This window comes from Saccostrea echinata, unplaced genomic scaffold, assembly GCF_033153115.1.
Source record: "Saccostrea echinata isolate AGI-Se365-2 ecotype Australia unplaced genomic scaffold, CSIRO_AGI_Sech_v1 ptg000005l, whole genome shotgun sequence".
Taxonomy (NCBI): domain Eukaryota; kingdom Metazoa; phylum Mollusca; class Bivalvia; order Ostreida; family Ostreidae; genus Saccostrea; species Saccostrea echinata.
In genome coordinates this window covers 3,495,908-3,513,681 of record NW_026889754.1, presented here as the reverse complement: position 1 = coordinate 3,513,681, position 17,774 = coordinate 3,495,908, and positions in this window count along the sequence as shown.

The following is a 17,774-nucleotide window of genomic DNA, read 5'->3' as shown; positions in this document are numbered from 1 at the left end:
ATGTACACACTGCAATAATAACAGGTATAGAAATAAATGAGGACGTACCCTTTTCCTTAAGAAGAGAATTTTTGAATTTAGAAGGGATATGTTTGCAATAGTTCCGCACAAAGTTGGTGTTGCTAGGAAACTAAGAACATTGATCAAGAGACTTAACAGCAGAAAAGAGGCAGTTGACAAGGTAAGTTGATACTTTCTTTATTGGTTACAGATTGAAATTTGTGAAACATAACTGCAATATATATATATATATATATATATATATATATATATATATATATATATACTGTTACCATTTTGTTTGCATGCAAGTTATTTCTCTTTGGTAGATTTTCATATGATGTTAACGTAATCAACTGTGGAGTGATACCATTAATGTCATGCAGGAAAGGCAAACCATGCAAGAAGGATAGTTGTCAACATCAATACCAATTGTGATTCTTTGCTCCTGAGTATTAAAGCGGCTTGGACACAGATTGGAAGTTATATTTTTCAATATTTTTTGTATAATATCATGACTTATATGTTGTGAGGGCATTTGAAATAGAAAAATTAATTACAAAAGCGTGTTTCGTACATGTACCTCATTTTATTTACAAATTATTAAAACTACGAGTTCTGGGACGGGTCTGATTGACACGCATCCTAACACTTCCACAAAGACAATTTCATTCTTAATATTTAAGTATACTGAAAAAATATCATTTCAACCTTCTTTGCTTTGGTTTAAATATACTCAGGTGACCATTATGGCCCATGAGCTTCTTGTATATTTATGCTCCACATTGAAATAGCTAGGGCAAGTGTTGCGTACCCTTTCTCTCCATCATTCTTCATAGTTTATATTTGTATGCCTTTTATTAGAACATTTATTACACTGCGTAGCAGTCGCCCGCGTGGCGCAGTGGTTAGAGCGTCTGCTCTAGAGTCGCGAAGTAAGGAGTTGATCCTTACGTCGCGGGTTCGAATCCCACTGCGGGACGTGGAGACCGGTCCTTCGGATGAGACCGTATAAACCGAGGTCCCGTGTCACAGTAGGTACTGGCACGAAAAAGATCCCTCACTGCTCAATGGCCGTAAGTGTCGAGTATAGGACAAAATTTGCAGCTCTCCACCGGCAAGTGGTGGCGTCTCCATATGAGTGAAAAATTCTCGAGGGGGACGTTAAACAACATACATACAAACAAAAAACACTGCATAGCATTATTTAAAAAAATTGATTTTGAGATTAAGTAAACACTTGTGTAAGCAATCTTTATATTGCTTTTTTTTTTAATTTTCATAAGGATCAAGTAAGGCAATGGAATCTGACATGGCAGCCAATATGCTGAAAGAGGGCGGTTTTGAGATAAGTGCTATTCATGTGACGCCCCACTACGACTGCAAGTTATAAGAAAGAATTCAATGAAAAATATGAAGATAACGAACAGTGTTCAAGCTCAAAAGTCCATTAAATATTACAAAATCGGAGCAGAGCAAACACGGACCTCCAAAACATCAGAGGTGGAATCAGGTGCCATGGAGGAGTGAGCATCCCCTGCCGACCGGTCACACCCGCCGTGTGCTCCTTGTCATGGTCGAAAAAAAAAACGGAAAAAATTGTAGACAATTCAGTGTATAATGGCCTAACAATTAGAATGAAACACATTAAACAGAACATTTAAAAAATTACACCAGCACGATCCCCAGAGCATATTGGTTTTACTTGGTCTAATTTGTATATAAATATTGTAATATTGAAGGGTGATCTCCCGTGATGAATTCTATATGAGATGAAAACCAATAAAGTGTATGTTCTTATGAAAAACTTTTGATCCTCCATTGGGCCCCAGCCTATCCCCGCAAAGGCGGATCCAGGGCCGGTGCTCCGGGGTTGCGCCCCCCGTTTGAATTATTTTATGTAGGACTTATATGACTTATATACTGATGGGGTGGCACCAGTAAGTAAATGTACAAACGGATCACAACACCAAACTGCTTCAGGCCATAATGAAAAAGCTTGATAGACTGTCAATGGCAGATGATGTTACAGAAGAGGGAGTAGTTGAGGGAGTAGTTGAAATAGACGTCCACTTTCCTTTAACAACAAAAGAAATGTATTTTGAATTTTCAGAGGTAAATTGACACATTTGACTTTTGAGTTGTTTACAAAATGTAAGTTATATTCATAACAGCTTTGACAGTACAAATCATTGAAAGAGTCCTTGTGTGGGTGGAGTGAGACATTTATCATTTACAGGATATACTAAATACTTATTCAATTTCCTGTTATTTACATTCTGATATTTTACAACTGACCCATTTAGCGACTTTGACTTTTTGAAATCAGAAGTTGAGTTTTCAAGGTTGTTTATGGTAAGTGGTTGGTAGGATACATTGCCCTTTGTCCTTCACCCTAAAGTCAGATAACCATGTTTTAAATAGGTAAATTAAAATAGAAAGATATTAAATACTGAGAGTAAATAGGCAAATATAAAATGTGAGTGTTAAACAATAAGGTGTATTTAATCAAGGGTACAAAGATTAAATAAAATTTTATTTTCAGGAATTGTGTCGCGCGTTTTCTTTGAATTATTTTCGTGCGATTTCTTTCACGCTTAAACGTGCGGTTTCTTCATACGTTTCAAACACACGCTTGTTTTCTCTGCATTGCTTTGCGCTTTAGCATTTATGCATTGCATTTATTGCGCAGCGTGCTTCAGCTTGCTTGTTTGATTTCTTTTTTGTCAGATTATCTTTGTCTATTGACATTGAATGAATGCAATTGATTTTTCATTTTGAAATCATTCATTTTTTTGCAGTGTTGTTTACACAGTATTATCATTTTGCATGTAATCATTAGTGTAAAACATTCTGAATTTTCACAATGGCTGGCAAAGAAACAGGTAATGAAATTCAAGAAGTAGAATTTGAAGTAAATCTTCCAGAGACAACAAAAGAGTTAACAACGGAAGAAAAAGAGAAAACTATAAAGTATCTTCAAGATCATGATTACAAAGTCTTCACAAATGAAGCTTTCAATACATTTGATGAACAGCATAAGACTGTCAAGAAAAAGATACCTAGTCAACCTCCTTTCTTTTCGGCACCCATATTTACTCCAAAAGAGATGAGGACATCTCATTCTCTGGAAGGGGACAATGTGGTAGAGTAAGATACATGGCATCCCTTTAGCTCAATTGGTAGAGCACTGGACTGGCAAGCCAGAGCCAGAAATGTCTCTGTTACATAATCACTTGTATACAACCATATCTATATGGAAGCATAGTTCAGAGTCTTCATATCAATTTAAATTCAATAAATCAGATTTAATTCCACCACATGTGTACAAACAAGAATTTCTAAGTTGAGGGCGATTTATTTATTATAAGAGAAATATTCCCTGTTACTCTTTATTGCATAAAGTACAAGGATTATCTGTAGATGAAGCTGCCCTTACACTGGATAATTCATTATCTCAACGTGGTCAAGCTTATGTTGCTTTAAGTAGAGTCCGCGTATTACCAAGTGTTCAATTATTAAGCCTTGCCGTCAGCAGAATAACAGCTGATAAAAGTATCATTGATGGATACATGCGCTTACTTAACAGAAAAGACAAAATTTGCAGCTCTCCACCGGCAAGTGGTGGCGTCTCCATATGAGTGAAAAATTCTCGAGAGGGACGTTAAACAACATACAAACAATAAAACTTAACGGAAAAGATGGGAAAAACTGAACTATTATATGTCCCCTCGATATGTGTGTTAAAATTACTATAAGCTGATTTCTCAGTGATATACATTTACAAGTACATAAATATATAAGTACAGAATTGTCTCCATTAATAAGCTTCATAGTTTTCAGACATATTGTATTCTCAGTGATATACATGTATAAGCTGCGACTAAAATGGTCGCATTTGCGTCCAAAAAATAAATTTTGCGACTAGAAATTTAAACTAACTCGCATTTTTGCGACTGAGAAAATTTGGACCGGCGATTGTCCACTTTTATGATCGGGATCGAGATTACTTTTTTTCAAAGATTCCCTGTCAAGAAAACGTAAAACTTTGTAAAGCGTCGCAAAGACTGAGATTACGTTATGTTGTGACAGCATGCTGTTTTTAAAACCCAACCTCGTTAATTGAGCATTTGGTCAATGTTACTTACCTACAATATTAACGGAGTGTTTAATAGGTCAGGTAACTAGTAATTAAGTAAACAAAACAAAACAAACAGCTGATAAAGTCATTTTCAAAGTTTCCACCTGATGCACACATCAGTCAAACTTGTTAAAATTCCAATGGATTAAACTTTAATTCTAGGATAAAATCACTTGTGTTCTGCGTACAACCATATGAGTGGTTCTATGTAACACAGGCCCATAGGAAGCAAATTCAGTTGGGGAGGGGGGGGGCACAGCCATACATTTTCACAGTTGAGGGGGTACTACCAAACACTTCCTGACAAGCAAAAAAAAAAAAGGTCATCAGACGTTTTATTGAAGGGGGCACAAGCTTGTAGTATCTATGTTTACTATGGTAATCTATATATCGGCAAAATTATTGGGGGGGGGGGGGGGTTCCTTCGGCCATATTGTAATAACAATATTTCATAAGTGGTTCCTTCAGCCTAGCAAATTGTTAAGTCACAGTAAAAAGTAATCTTTGATTTATTAAAAGACATCATACGTGTACATATTTATGAGTGATTGTTCTTTGCTTTTATAATATACCATATGTGATATTCACAAAATGTTTTCACCTTGGCAAGAGAAATATCTGTTGATGGCGACCAAAAATTCTGAAATGGCAACCAAAGAAAATTTTTAGGTGGCCATATAGCGACCTGATAAAAAGTGTGACTTGGAGCACTGATAAGTACACAATTGTCTCTAATCATAAGCTTCATGGTTTTCAGACATATTGTATTCTCAGTGAGTACAGAATTGTCTCTATTAATAAGCTTCATAGATTTCAGACATATTGTATTCTTACTTTTGTACGTAATAAAAATCATGTAATCTTACATTTATTTGGTAATATTAATTATACTCTTAAAACTTATTGCTTCTAAGAAACAAACAACAACAAAAATTTTACATATGCCGAGATAAACTTTACATTTTTTTAGCTAAAACACTGAACCAAATCAAAAACATTGAAAGAGAGAAAAGTATGAAGATTTATCTGCCTGTGAAAGTCCTTGAAATCCAGCCACCTTCATCGTATGCATCCAAAAAAGAAGCGTCACAAATGTTGAATGGCATCGTAGCAGACTCGGATGACAATACTTATGGTCTTCATTAGTCATCATTTAATATTTTATTATTATTATCATTTATCATGTACTTGATGTTCATTAAAAATTTAAGTCCACAATTCACATTTCAATAATGTACAATGTTTTGATCAAGTCTTCGCAGGTCATTGAATCGCCAAACAGCAAATGGAAAGAACCATCGAGTCTAGGTAAGAGAAGGTAACTCTTAAGTAATCTGTATAAATCATATACAATAATACAAAATATCTGCCGGATGTTTTCAAGGTGGTTACCGTTTGTAACTTGGATGTTAAAGATGTAATTTCTCTCAACTCTAAAAAAACTGAACTTCCATCTAGGTTACTGAAAATGATTTTGTTTTTAACAAAGTTCAACCAGTGTATGTTTTGGTGTTAAAATACAATCGAATAACACGAAGGACTAAGGCCGCATAATACGGTTCATTTTTACCTACTCTGGTTAGAGACCAGGATTCGGTTTGTCTGCCCGTCTGAAAACACTTCTCAAAACACTTCATATCTCAGGTTTGATCTGATTTCATTAGGACTTGGTACACAAGTGAACTAGACAAAAATAGATTATTCTGTCATTGGTTATTCATTTTGCATTGAACAATATTGTCATCGTTCCTCAAATTATAAATTTGCTTGAAATTTATTTATCAAAGGTGAAGAAATGTAATATTTGTGATACAATTGGAGCAGGAAAACATGCTTTCCAATACATTGTATTCATAAATCATTTATGTTTGCTATTTTATTAACAGAAGTAAAAGTAATTATGGTAGATTACAGATTTATGTATTTGTCTATTCTAAAAAAAAAAGATGTTTTGAAAATACTGTAAAAATAATTTGTAAAATTTAATGCGTTGAGGCAAATTAAGTTTTCCAAGTTTTATGTAAAAAGAATGAGAATGTTTTAGACAGGACTGTAACGTTTTATAACATGAGAAAGAAATTTAATTTTATTTTATAGAACTTGATGAGAATTCTAAAGCAGATCCAGAGAAAACAGTTGTCGATCCTCCAGATCCAGAAAAAACAGTCGTCTTCAAACGTTCTCCCAGTTGAGCAGATCCTCCAGGTCCAGAGAAAACATCGTCGTTCATCCTCCAGATCCAGAGAAAACTGTCGTCATAGAACGTTCTCAATTGAGCAAATCCATCTCCAGCTCTGTCTATCCAATGTCGGAGGAAAGTAAGTGTCTAAGAGACTAGTGTAAACAGTGCATAAATTTTATTTAATTTGTGGTGTCCTCTTAATTTCTCTCTGAATATCCAAATGTATAGATTAACATTGTTTCATTTTCAGGATTTCAAAGACGTGTTATATATCTGTTAACAGAAATACGGGACATGTTAAAAAGAGGAATACCTTTAACAGCAAAGTTCAAATTGGAGCAGATGAGAACACACTGGACCAAAATCTAACACTTGAAGACTTTAAGGATTTTGACTTGTCTTTGAATGTCAGAAAGGATTATGATATTTGTGTAAGTTAAAAAACTTAGAAATTTTAATAAATGTTATGAGAATTTCAATAAAGTTAGTGCATTTTTTTTATTCTTTGTCAGGTTCTCTGGTAATTTTATAACTTACTATTAAAAATCAAATAATTATATTATATTTATATACCTAGACTCTTACCTAGACTCGATGGTTCTTTCCATTTGCTGTTTGGCGATTCAATGACCTGCGAATAATTATATTAATTAATTATATTTAATATACATTTGTGTATGTACTTCATTTTTAAAATATTAAAATGTTGATACTTTTAATATCCAGTGAAACAAATACTTTAATTGTTGTTTTTACATAGAAAAGCATTGTTGCACACATTGGTGGCAACGACTACAGGGACCAGATCAAAAAGGCCATGCAAAGGTAACATATGAGCTGTTTGCTTTAGTTTTCAATGATTATGTTTAGTTATTGTCGAGATCTAATTCCAGTTATGTAGAGTACAAATGAACTGCACTTGATTATTTTTTTTAATTCACATTAACACTGATTTTGATATGTATGATTTGTAGATATATAACGAACAAAGTAATGTCGTATATGAATATCTCTGGAAAAAAACAAATATGCATTTGGAGGGTCCAATTTCTTCAAATTGATCAAAGGTAATATTAGATGATTATATTGGTTTTAAACAATATGTATAAAGTTTCTTGTTTTATTTTAGCTCACCTGACCTGAAAGCTCAAGTGAGTTTTTCTGATCACCCGTCGTCCCTCCGTCTGTCTGTAAACTTCTGACATTTTCACCGTCTCCTCAAGAACCACTGGGCCAGTTTTAACCAAAATTGGTACAAAGCATCCTTGAGTGACGGGGAGTTTAAATTGTTAAAATGTAGGGCCAACCCCCTTCCAAGGGGAGATAGGAACGAGATAATCAAGAAAATACAAAAATAGGGTGGGGTCATTGAAAATTCTTCTCAGGAACCACTGGGCCAGAAAAGCTGAAACTTATTTGGAAGCATTCTGTGGTAGTGTAGATTTTAAATTAATCAAATCATGACCCTGGGGGATAGGCTGGGGCCACATTAGATAATCTAAGTTTTACATTAAAATAAAAAGGAGAAATCTTAAAAAAATATTCTTCTCAAGAACCACTGGGCCAGAAAAGTTGAAACTTAAAAGGAAGCATCCTGGGGTACTGTACATTCTAATTTATTCAAATCGTGTCCCCTGGGGTAGGGCGGGGCCACAATAGGTATTGCAAGGGAGGAACTAAGGTGAAGAACAGCCGAAGTTATTCAGGTGAGCGTTATGGCCCATGAACATCTTGTTATTGAAACATCTTTTTATCTTTTTGCTGTAATGAATTAATATAAATTAATCATTCATCTTTTTTTTGGTTATATATTTCAGGCTTTTTGTAAATGTCATAATGAGAACGTACAACGTAAAGGAAAACCAGGTCGTTGATGCCATAGCAAATTATCTGAATGGGTCCCGAAGAGAAAGGATGGTGGTGGCTGTAAAACTGACAGTGCTGACTCTACATGACAGAACTTTTATTTTCAATGATAACAAAAAATTTTTGCATAAAGATTTTTGATCACAGTTAATTGATTAGACTAAAACAATTAAAATGCTTGAAATTTAAATCTGGGATTTATTTTTTATTTACATGGTCGAATATTATCATAATGAACATGTACAATTATTACTATGCCCCCCCCCCCCTCTCCAAAATGAATAAACGTTGAATCAACTGTTTTTAAACATATAATCAACATTGATTATCAATGTTGATTCAACGTTAGGACTTCCAACATTGAAACAAATCTTCAAAATCTAACATAAAATCAATGTTGAATCAATATAGAACATCAACGTTGATTCAACGTTTATTCAACGTTGTGTGCCTGCTGGGTTGTTTCTTTTTCACAAAATGACTGTGCCATGGCCTAATTGATTCGGTGAAAGAAAATCAGACCCATTCAAATTACCCACAAATGAATTTTCTTTTTTCTGCCATATCTGTGTTTATGTTCAATCAGCCGATTCAATTTATACAAAAAATGTAAATTGTAGCTTTATTTGGGATATAACATATGACAACATAATTAACACTTATCTTAAAGACCATGAGTATTCATTATTGTTACTTTTAGATTGTTTTAAATAGTATCTCAATATGTATGCTGATGGACCAGTGAATATTTGTGTGGAACAGTGAATTTCACTAAATAACTGGTCCACTTAAGCAGTGAATATTTCTTCATTTCAAAAACTCTGCCTTGGAAAAAAAAAAATCCTCGAGTTATGGTTGATACAATCTGTTCAATATGTTCCTTGTATTTCAGTCCCAAATGGCACAAAAGACACTGTTTGTCCTAGAGGCTACAGATGAAAGGACAAACCCGCAAGGGACCTTATATGGTGTGACGAATGTGCTGGCCAGCACTACACAGTTTGCCAAAAGGCATGAGCTCTATGTTGCATAAAAACATGTCAGAAAAATTCAGGAGAACAAACATAAGACGCTGCTAGTGAAAGGGTTCACCCTGGGGGAGGATTCATCAATAAGAATCTCCGAGTCGACCATTGTAATGAACAGTACTGTAAGTATTAAATATTTGTTTTAAAAATATTGTTTACTTGGTGGTAAAGCCTACCTTTGTATGACTGTACAAGTATGAATGCCATGAGTGCTATTACTCACCCAAAGGTCAATCGTCTCCTAATTCAAATACACAGAAACTGATTTCATACAAAATAAATAATAAAGAAGTCAAACTTGATCTGTGTTGGAACTGATTTTAAATTTACATTAGATGCAAAAAGTTGTAAATAAAATTTTAGCTAAATAATATATATTAATTTTGAACATGAATGCATTTATTATTATACTGATGTTAGTACATGAATCAAATTCTGCTGAAAATATTGCAAAAATATTACAAATGTAAAATTACAGGTGATGAATACAGCAATGACACCAGCAGTCACAGATCAAGTTGTGAAGAGCCACACTGCACCAGCAGTGCAAGACATTGCAACCATAAAATCGAAAGAAAAAGGTTAAAGAGCCTCTTTGAAAGGAACTGTTGACAAGGTAATTGTAGGGCATTAAGCTTTGGTTCAGGGATTGTAAATTATATAATGGAAAAAAAACAATTTACATTATGAAGTTTGATGAATGTTAACATTCAACATGTTGCGGGGGGGGGGGGGGGGGGAGGGGTAATGTTTTTGACCCGTCAGTCAGTCAGTCCTATTCTTAAATCAGCGCAACTGCCCATAAACCGCTCCACAGAATTTGGTCAAACTTTGCAGATATTTAGGACACAATGTGTAAATGTGTATATTACCAGGAAATACCGATTCCATTATTTTTCTGGGAATTTCGGCGCTTTTCAACGATTTTTGGCCATATCTTCAATATAGAGATGACCAGTTTGTCAGCGCAACTCCTCTTAAAGCGCTGCACAGAATTTGGTCATATTCTACAGGTATTTAGTACACAGTGTTTAGATATGCATATTACCAGGATATTCTGATTCCATTATTTTTGCCCTAAGAGTTTTGCCTATTATTGAAGAAACTTTCCAGCTAGGTAATAAGGAAATCCATTGGAATCAGCTTTTGTAATGAAATTTTATGTAAAATATTTTAAAACCTTAAAAGACCCCTATTGAATTTAAGATCAAAATATTAATGATTTAACATACACACACACAAAATCTTGGATAGTTCTCAACCCTCCCCCTCATTTTTGTGCTTTGCCTTAAATAATTTCTTAAGTACAGTATATAAACAAATTCATATGACTATATCATAATTTTGTTTCCATCACTTATTTAAATGTGTAAATTGTCATGTGTTGGACATGGACTTACACTCATTAACAAATCACTGAGGAATTTAAATAACAATTTGTCAACATAACGTCTGCACTAATTTTCCTGAAACTTTGAATTATTTTCAGCAATGATATTACGCAAAGCTTTATTATCATTTCTTTATTGTTAATTGATTTTTTTCAAAGGATTTTACTTAATTCCCATAAAAGAACATCATTTGATGAATCAATTTTAAAACATTCATTTAACTGTTTAATGATTTGAGAAAAATAAATACGCCTCCTGACGCAAGAGGTCATAACTTGCCCTGCGCGTAGGTTCGACCTAAATACCAGGGTGTGGGATAAATTATAGAACATTCATTGAGATGAAAAAAAAATCATGTCACACCAGTGCAAGTGTGTATTCATACAAAAAAGTGAGAAGGAATAATAAAAAAAAAATAAAGCAAATAGTTTTAAATTGCAAAATGTTCAAATTGTTCAAAGGGTAATTAATATATAAAGTAATAATAGAAAATGCAATACATCTTAACAAACTAAAAAAAAATAGATACTTTAAATAAGGTACCATTTTGTAGTTCTATACAAAGGATATACTGAACAGATTAATGGAGGGTATAACTACAATTATATGTATGGGTGTCTGTCTCTGTTTTAGAATATACCGTAACACTCATGATAGTGATGTAAAATATAATAATACATATGTAAAATAAGGTTATTGCAAATATATTTTAATATTAATTACATATAAAAAGAAACTGTATGCCATCAGTATTGATCCAGTTCTCGTCAAATAAAATTTTTCTTCACGTGATCATCATGCTGAGTGTCATTATATTCATAAATAACTCCAAAATTTGATTTGTAGGGCTATTATGGACAAAGACTTGAAAATGTAAATATTAAGGTATAACCCATTTTTTTTCTTAAGTATTATCGCTCATCGTGATGCGTGATAACCATTTTACTGACTTGTCACGCAGAAACGTAAATAGAAGCGGTTTATTCAAAGACAAATTAAGACAGCTTGACCTCAGTTAATCTAAAAACACCTGGGTTGTGAGGTAACTTCTATCATACACCCACTTGTTAGGTGCTGAATCCTCCCTTATTTCATTTAGGGTACCCCACCCCAAAAACTAAGACGCAGAAAAAAGGAAAACAAGATGTGTTTGTGAAACACTGATGCCCCCGTATGGCAGCTTATGGCGAAGGTTAAAGTTTCTCAAATGCAAGTCAAAATCCAGGCCAAAAGATAAAAAATGTTGATACCCAAAGAAAGGTCTTGTCTCCAGGAATACACCTGTGAAATTTGAAAGACCTAGATACAACTGTTCAAAAGTTATGGCCAAGGTTAAAGTTTTTTAAATAAAAGTCAAACGTCAAGGTCAAGGTCAAAGTGGTTGGTATCCAAAGGAAGATCTTGTCACAAGGAATACACATGTGAAGTTTGAAACCCTAAGCACCAACTGTTCAAAAGTTATGGCCAAGGTTTAAGTTTTTCAAAGTAGGTCAAACTCCAAGGTCAAGGTCAAAGTTGTTGGTATCCAAAGGAAGGCCTTGTCACAGAGAATACACATGTGAAGTTTGAAACCCCAAGCACCAACTGTTCAGAAGTTATGGTCAAGGTTAAAGTCTCATAAAATTTTGCAAAAGTGGGTCAAACGTCAAGGTCAAAAGGTCAAATATGATGGTACCCTAAGAAAGGTCTTGTCACAAGGAATACACATGTGAAATATGAAAGTCATAGCTCCAACCAATCAAAAGTTATGGGCAAGGTTAAAGTTGACAACAGACAAACAAACAGACAAACGGACAAACAGACAAACAGACAGACAGGACAAAAACAATATACCCCCGGGATCTTTTGATCCGGGGGCATAAAAACGGTAAAATTACGTGACATTTGCCTCATCCCAGGTACTATTTTGCAGAGTATAAAATTCAAATTCACCATTCAATTTTCCGAAAATCACCAGGCAGTTTAACATGGCAGATTTCTCTGATTTTATTGTAAGTAAAACAGTAGTATTTTTCTAACTTTTATAATTCCTTATAAAAATTAAGCATTTCGATTATAACTTTTAACCTGTTAAACTTTTAAAAAGAAGTTGATATTTATATATTATACATAGATTTTAAATTAAGTATTTACTAAATTGTTAAGTATTTATTTAAAGTAGCATTGGATACCTGGCAATATTTAGGTGGAGTTAAAGTACATTATAATCAAATACTTTTATCGCTTTAAAATTCTCATATTTTACAATATTTGACAAAAAATGCATTTTAAAAACTTTTTTGGAAATGTAACAAATTAAAAAAACAACCCCAAAACAGCGATGTTCCACCTCATGACATTGCGCTCTTACCGATTGCGCTAACAGTTAGGTAATAATCTACGGAAAGAAAAAGTATAGGCCTGTAAGAAATTAAACAAAATCATCAGTGCTCTAAATTCAGAATCTAGATCTATATCACCCAAGTTTTCACTACATCTTCAGAGAAACAGAAAAAATAATCAAGGAAAGAAAAGCATTTACTATTTCAATTATGAACTTTACCGAGATGGCGTTCATCCATGTTCAACTCTAGCAAAGTTGTGGTTGAAAAGATTGGCAACGTTGGTGGCTAAAGACTGCTTTACTGAGTAACTGTTTGAAGTGTTTCCTGGGTAGAGAGAATCACCTCTCTTTCAGAAATACACTGCATGTATTAACATTAAATTCACATAAATTGCTAAGGGAGAATTGTCTCGCTTGCATATTTGTGAGTTATATATGACATTTATAAATTCGTGGACATTGTCATTGTGATCAGTATCCTTTTCCATATATAGTCACCAAACAATTTATCAACATGTCAACAGAACAGCTAAAAGACCAAATTGAACAACTGCGTGTGTAACTTCTACACATGGAAGCAAAGCAAATGGCAGCATCAAAAGTGGTTCTACCAGTAAATCTGAACGGAAACTTCCAAAGTTAGCTGGCCGACCCGTGAAAGACAGATATCCAGATGTTGATGAATGGTTAACAGACATGAGAGAACATATTCTCAATAATTCCAGCAGTGAAGAAAAAATAGAATTCATCGTTGATCATTTGACAGGAAATGCAAAAGCAGTAGTACCTGATATGAAGAAAACGGCAGATGATATTTTGAAAATAATAGAAGACACATATAAAATCAGGACAATCTTGCACAACTTCGACACAAATTTTATGAAAGAACTCAAGGTGAAAATAAAAGTTTAGAGACATACTCATTAGCTTTGATGAAATTAATGTTTAATATTTCAAAGAAAGAGGGTGGAGACAATACAAATCGAGAAAAAATTCTTACTGGAAAATTTATTGATGGTGTAAAAGACAATCAGTTGGAAAGGGAACTAAGAAGACTTTCCACGGAAAACCCAACCCTGCCATTCATCGAATTTCGAGGACGAGTGTTATTGTGTATTGATGATAGACAGACAACAAGCAGTTCTCAAAAGAATGTTGCCACCGTCAGCAAAGTTTCTACAGAGAAACCTCAACATGATAAAATTTTAGAGATGATGCATAAACAAGAACTCTTAGAAAAACAGCTAAAGCACAAATGCAAACGACGCCATTTCGAATTTTCCCCAAAGAAGTCGTGGAAGTTATCAACAAAGAATTAGAGGTCGTGGACGAGGAATTTGGCGTGGATCAAGAAGAAATACAATTACATGCTTTCATCGTCAGGAAGAAGGACATAAAGTACCGACCGGACACAACCTAACACCAGAGCGAACCCAAAGCGCACCCCGGGTTCGCTTCCTGGGTTCGCTCGAGGTCCGCTTTCAAAAAATTTGGGACCGCTCTTGGAGCGCTTTGCGTTCGCTTGGGGTCAGCCCTGGGTCCGCTAGAGCGAAACCAGCGTTCGCTTTCCAGGTTACTTTTACGCACTCATGTGTGAAGCTGGCCCCACTTTAATCTTGCCGCCAGTAAGCCCCACCCCTTGTATATTCCAAATACTGTAGTGAAATCGATTATTACTGTTTTATGGCGATCGAAACATGTACATGTAAGTGACAATATGGAGAACTTGATAAATTTTCAAGAAATTCACCGTATATAACTTTTATTTTTCTTAACTTACTAGCTAAGTAAAAAAAAGGTGTTGAATTTATTTTTCGATGTATCGGATGGAGTGAAATTGATAAGAGTATCTTTATAACAAAAGCTTTCAAATTTATTTGTTTACATTATTCATGCGTTTTAAAATCAGTTGGAACTTCCAATTGTAATTGCAATTGCTAGATTGAATTTAAATGTTTGAAAGACAAACAACTGAATTATGATCTTATCTATGAAATAGCTGAGACATACTGTACACGTAAAATGCTATGTTTTCATATTTAGCAGTTTACATTTAAGCTAGGTTGTCGTCCATTACATGTATGTCGTGATAATCACTTAAAATTCTTATACAGTGTAATTTACAGATCATTTATAATTTACTCCCATGCTATAAATCATTGTTATATGAGGCGAGTATAAAGAGTTTTAACGAATTTTAAGACTTAAAAAAAAAAAAAAAACCAACAACAACAATGAAAAACCCAAAAGAAAACAAACAAACAAAAACTAATAACTAAATGATCATTTGAATAGTTTGTGTTCCATACTGGTTTATGCCCCCCCCCCTTCCCGCTACATACATGTACATACTAGAGCGGCATGTTAACAAACAAAATTCTAAAAACAAGAAAGAAAACATGTCAAAATGACTTATCATGGCTTTACTGTCCCTGAGAATTTTTTTTTCTATATTTGCCCATGTAAATGTTTGCTTGTTGTTTAACGTCCCTCTCTAGAATATTTCTCTTCAATGGAGATGCCACCACTTGTCGGTGGGGAGCTGCAAATTTTTAAGATATACTCGGCACTCGGGACCAATGAGCAGTGAGGGTTCTTTTTAGTGTCAGCACCTAATGTATTACGGAACCTCAGTTTATACGGTCTCATCCGAAGTAGCGGTCTCCACGTCCCGCAGTGGAATTGTTACCCATGGCAAACTCCATCCAATGGTCCAACCCTACCTAAGGGTCATGATTTGAACAAATTTTAATCAATACTGTGTCAGGAAGCTTTCATATAAGCTTCATCTTGTTCTCGAAAAGATTTTGAAATGACCCCATCCAATTTTAACTAATTTCTTAATTATCTCCCCTGGGATGATAATACGGCTCTTTATTTATACAAACTTGAATATCCTTTACCCAATAATACTCTATGCCAAGTTTAGTTGAAATTGGATCAGTGGTTCTGGATAAGAAGTTAAAAATGTGAAAAGTTTGACAACGACACCAATGATGACAAAAAAGACAACAAACAAATTTTGATCAAAAAGCTCACTTGACCCTTTGGTTCAGGTGAGCTAGAAACAGTCTGTCATTAGCATTTAAATCGGAAATATTTGGTCAAAAAAACTAAAGAAATATTTTTCAGATTCAAAAAATATCTCATAAAAATAGAATTTAACAGCCAGGAACACACAAGCCACAAATGCTGACATGGTTGACATACCTTGTTTGCAATGCTATTTTCTTTTTCAGAAATCTCAGTATAACTTCTATCTGGTTCTGGAGGAGGAGGGAACTAGACAATAACTTACTCACATAAGGTCAGAGTTCTTAAGAACTCTCACTCCTGTTTTCAACTTGAAAACAGGGAGAGTGCAGACAGTCTCTACAGAGGGCAACTTCCCCAGGCAGAGGGGGAAAATATTTTAAGTTCTGTAGGATGCCATTTATGCAACCAACTTCAACTACCAGCAGAAGAGAGGAACGATAGTAAGGACCTGTACACAAATTTGTTTTCCTTTTCACTGAACCCCCTCTTTTTAATCTTCTTACTGACAGATTCTACAAAACGCACAACTTTATTATGAATCATTAGCAAGTAGCAGTACCAAAGCAAATATAGAAAATCTGTTGTTAGCAGTTGCTTTATAACAGACGTGTTGGAATAGCTTGTGGAACCCTAATCAGGATTAAGTAGAATCAATTTTCAGAAAATTTCGTACTAATTTTTAAAACTATCAATTTAAACACGAGGCCCATGGACCAAAACGCTCATCTGAGTAACACTGGCCGTGCTGTTCCTCACCAGATTTCCCCCTTTTAATACCTATTACGGCCCCCCGGGGGACATGATTTGAACATTTTAGAACCTGCACTACCCAAGGATGCTTCCACATGTTTCAGCTTTTCTGGCCCAGTGGTTCTTCAGAAGATTTTTCGAGATTTTTTTCTGTACATTTTAATGTATAACTTTAATCCCCCATTGTGGCCCCACCCTACTCCCAGGGTTCACGATTTGAACAAATTTGAATTTACATTACCTGTAAACTATTTCCATATAAATATAACCAATCATGGCTTTGCTATTCTGCAGAATATTTTTAAAGACTGTTCCTGTATATTTAAGAAATAATGTATCATTTTTAAACATCTATCGGGATATAAATACGGGTTGGTCACGAGATCAAATTCCATAAAGCCTTTTATTACAATCACCTGTTTAGACTGCAGAAAAAAAAATATGGTATGCTTTTTTGCTGGTGAATGTATTGTTATACTGTAAAAGTACTTGTAGAACATACATTTGCCTTATTTACAAGGATATATTGATATCGGCATTGTTTGAATTGATTGGTTTAATTTGTTCATAATTTATATTCCTTGTTTATAGTTATTTTTAGAGGTACCTATAACAAATGTACCTTGAAAGAGTTTCACACCCCAATGAATACTTCCTTTTGTTGAAATGGATTGTCTGGAGTCTTCAAACTGTTTAAAATCTTCCTCAGACATTGACTTAAATCTCTTAATGGGGGGGGGGGGGGTATACCTGGGCTAGAAAGTTCCTCCATATCACACATCTCTAGCTCCTCCTCGACCTTTTCAGTCTCTTCAATGCTTGCTGGGGCCAGGGGAGATCCAATGCAGTCAAAGAGAAGTACAGCAATGTGTCGTCATCACAGAAATCAAAATTTCCAAACTCAGCCATGATAGTAATGTTGTGGTAGGGGGTTGAAAGCAGACATATATAATGATAAATGAATAAAAAAAAGTTTTTTGTTATAAAAAAAAAAGTTTGTTTTGAACAGTTTTTATTTTGTGTACGAAAATCGTTTTTTTTTTTTTTATGCGGCAAA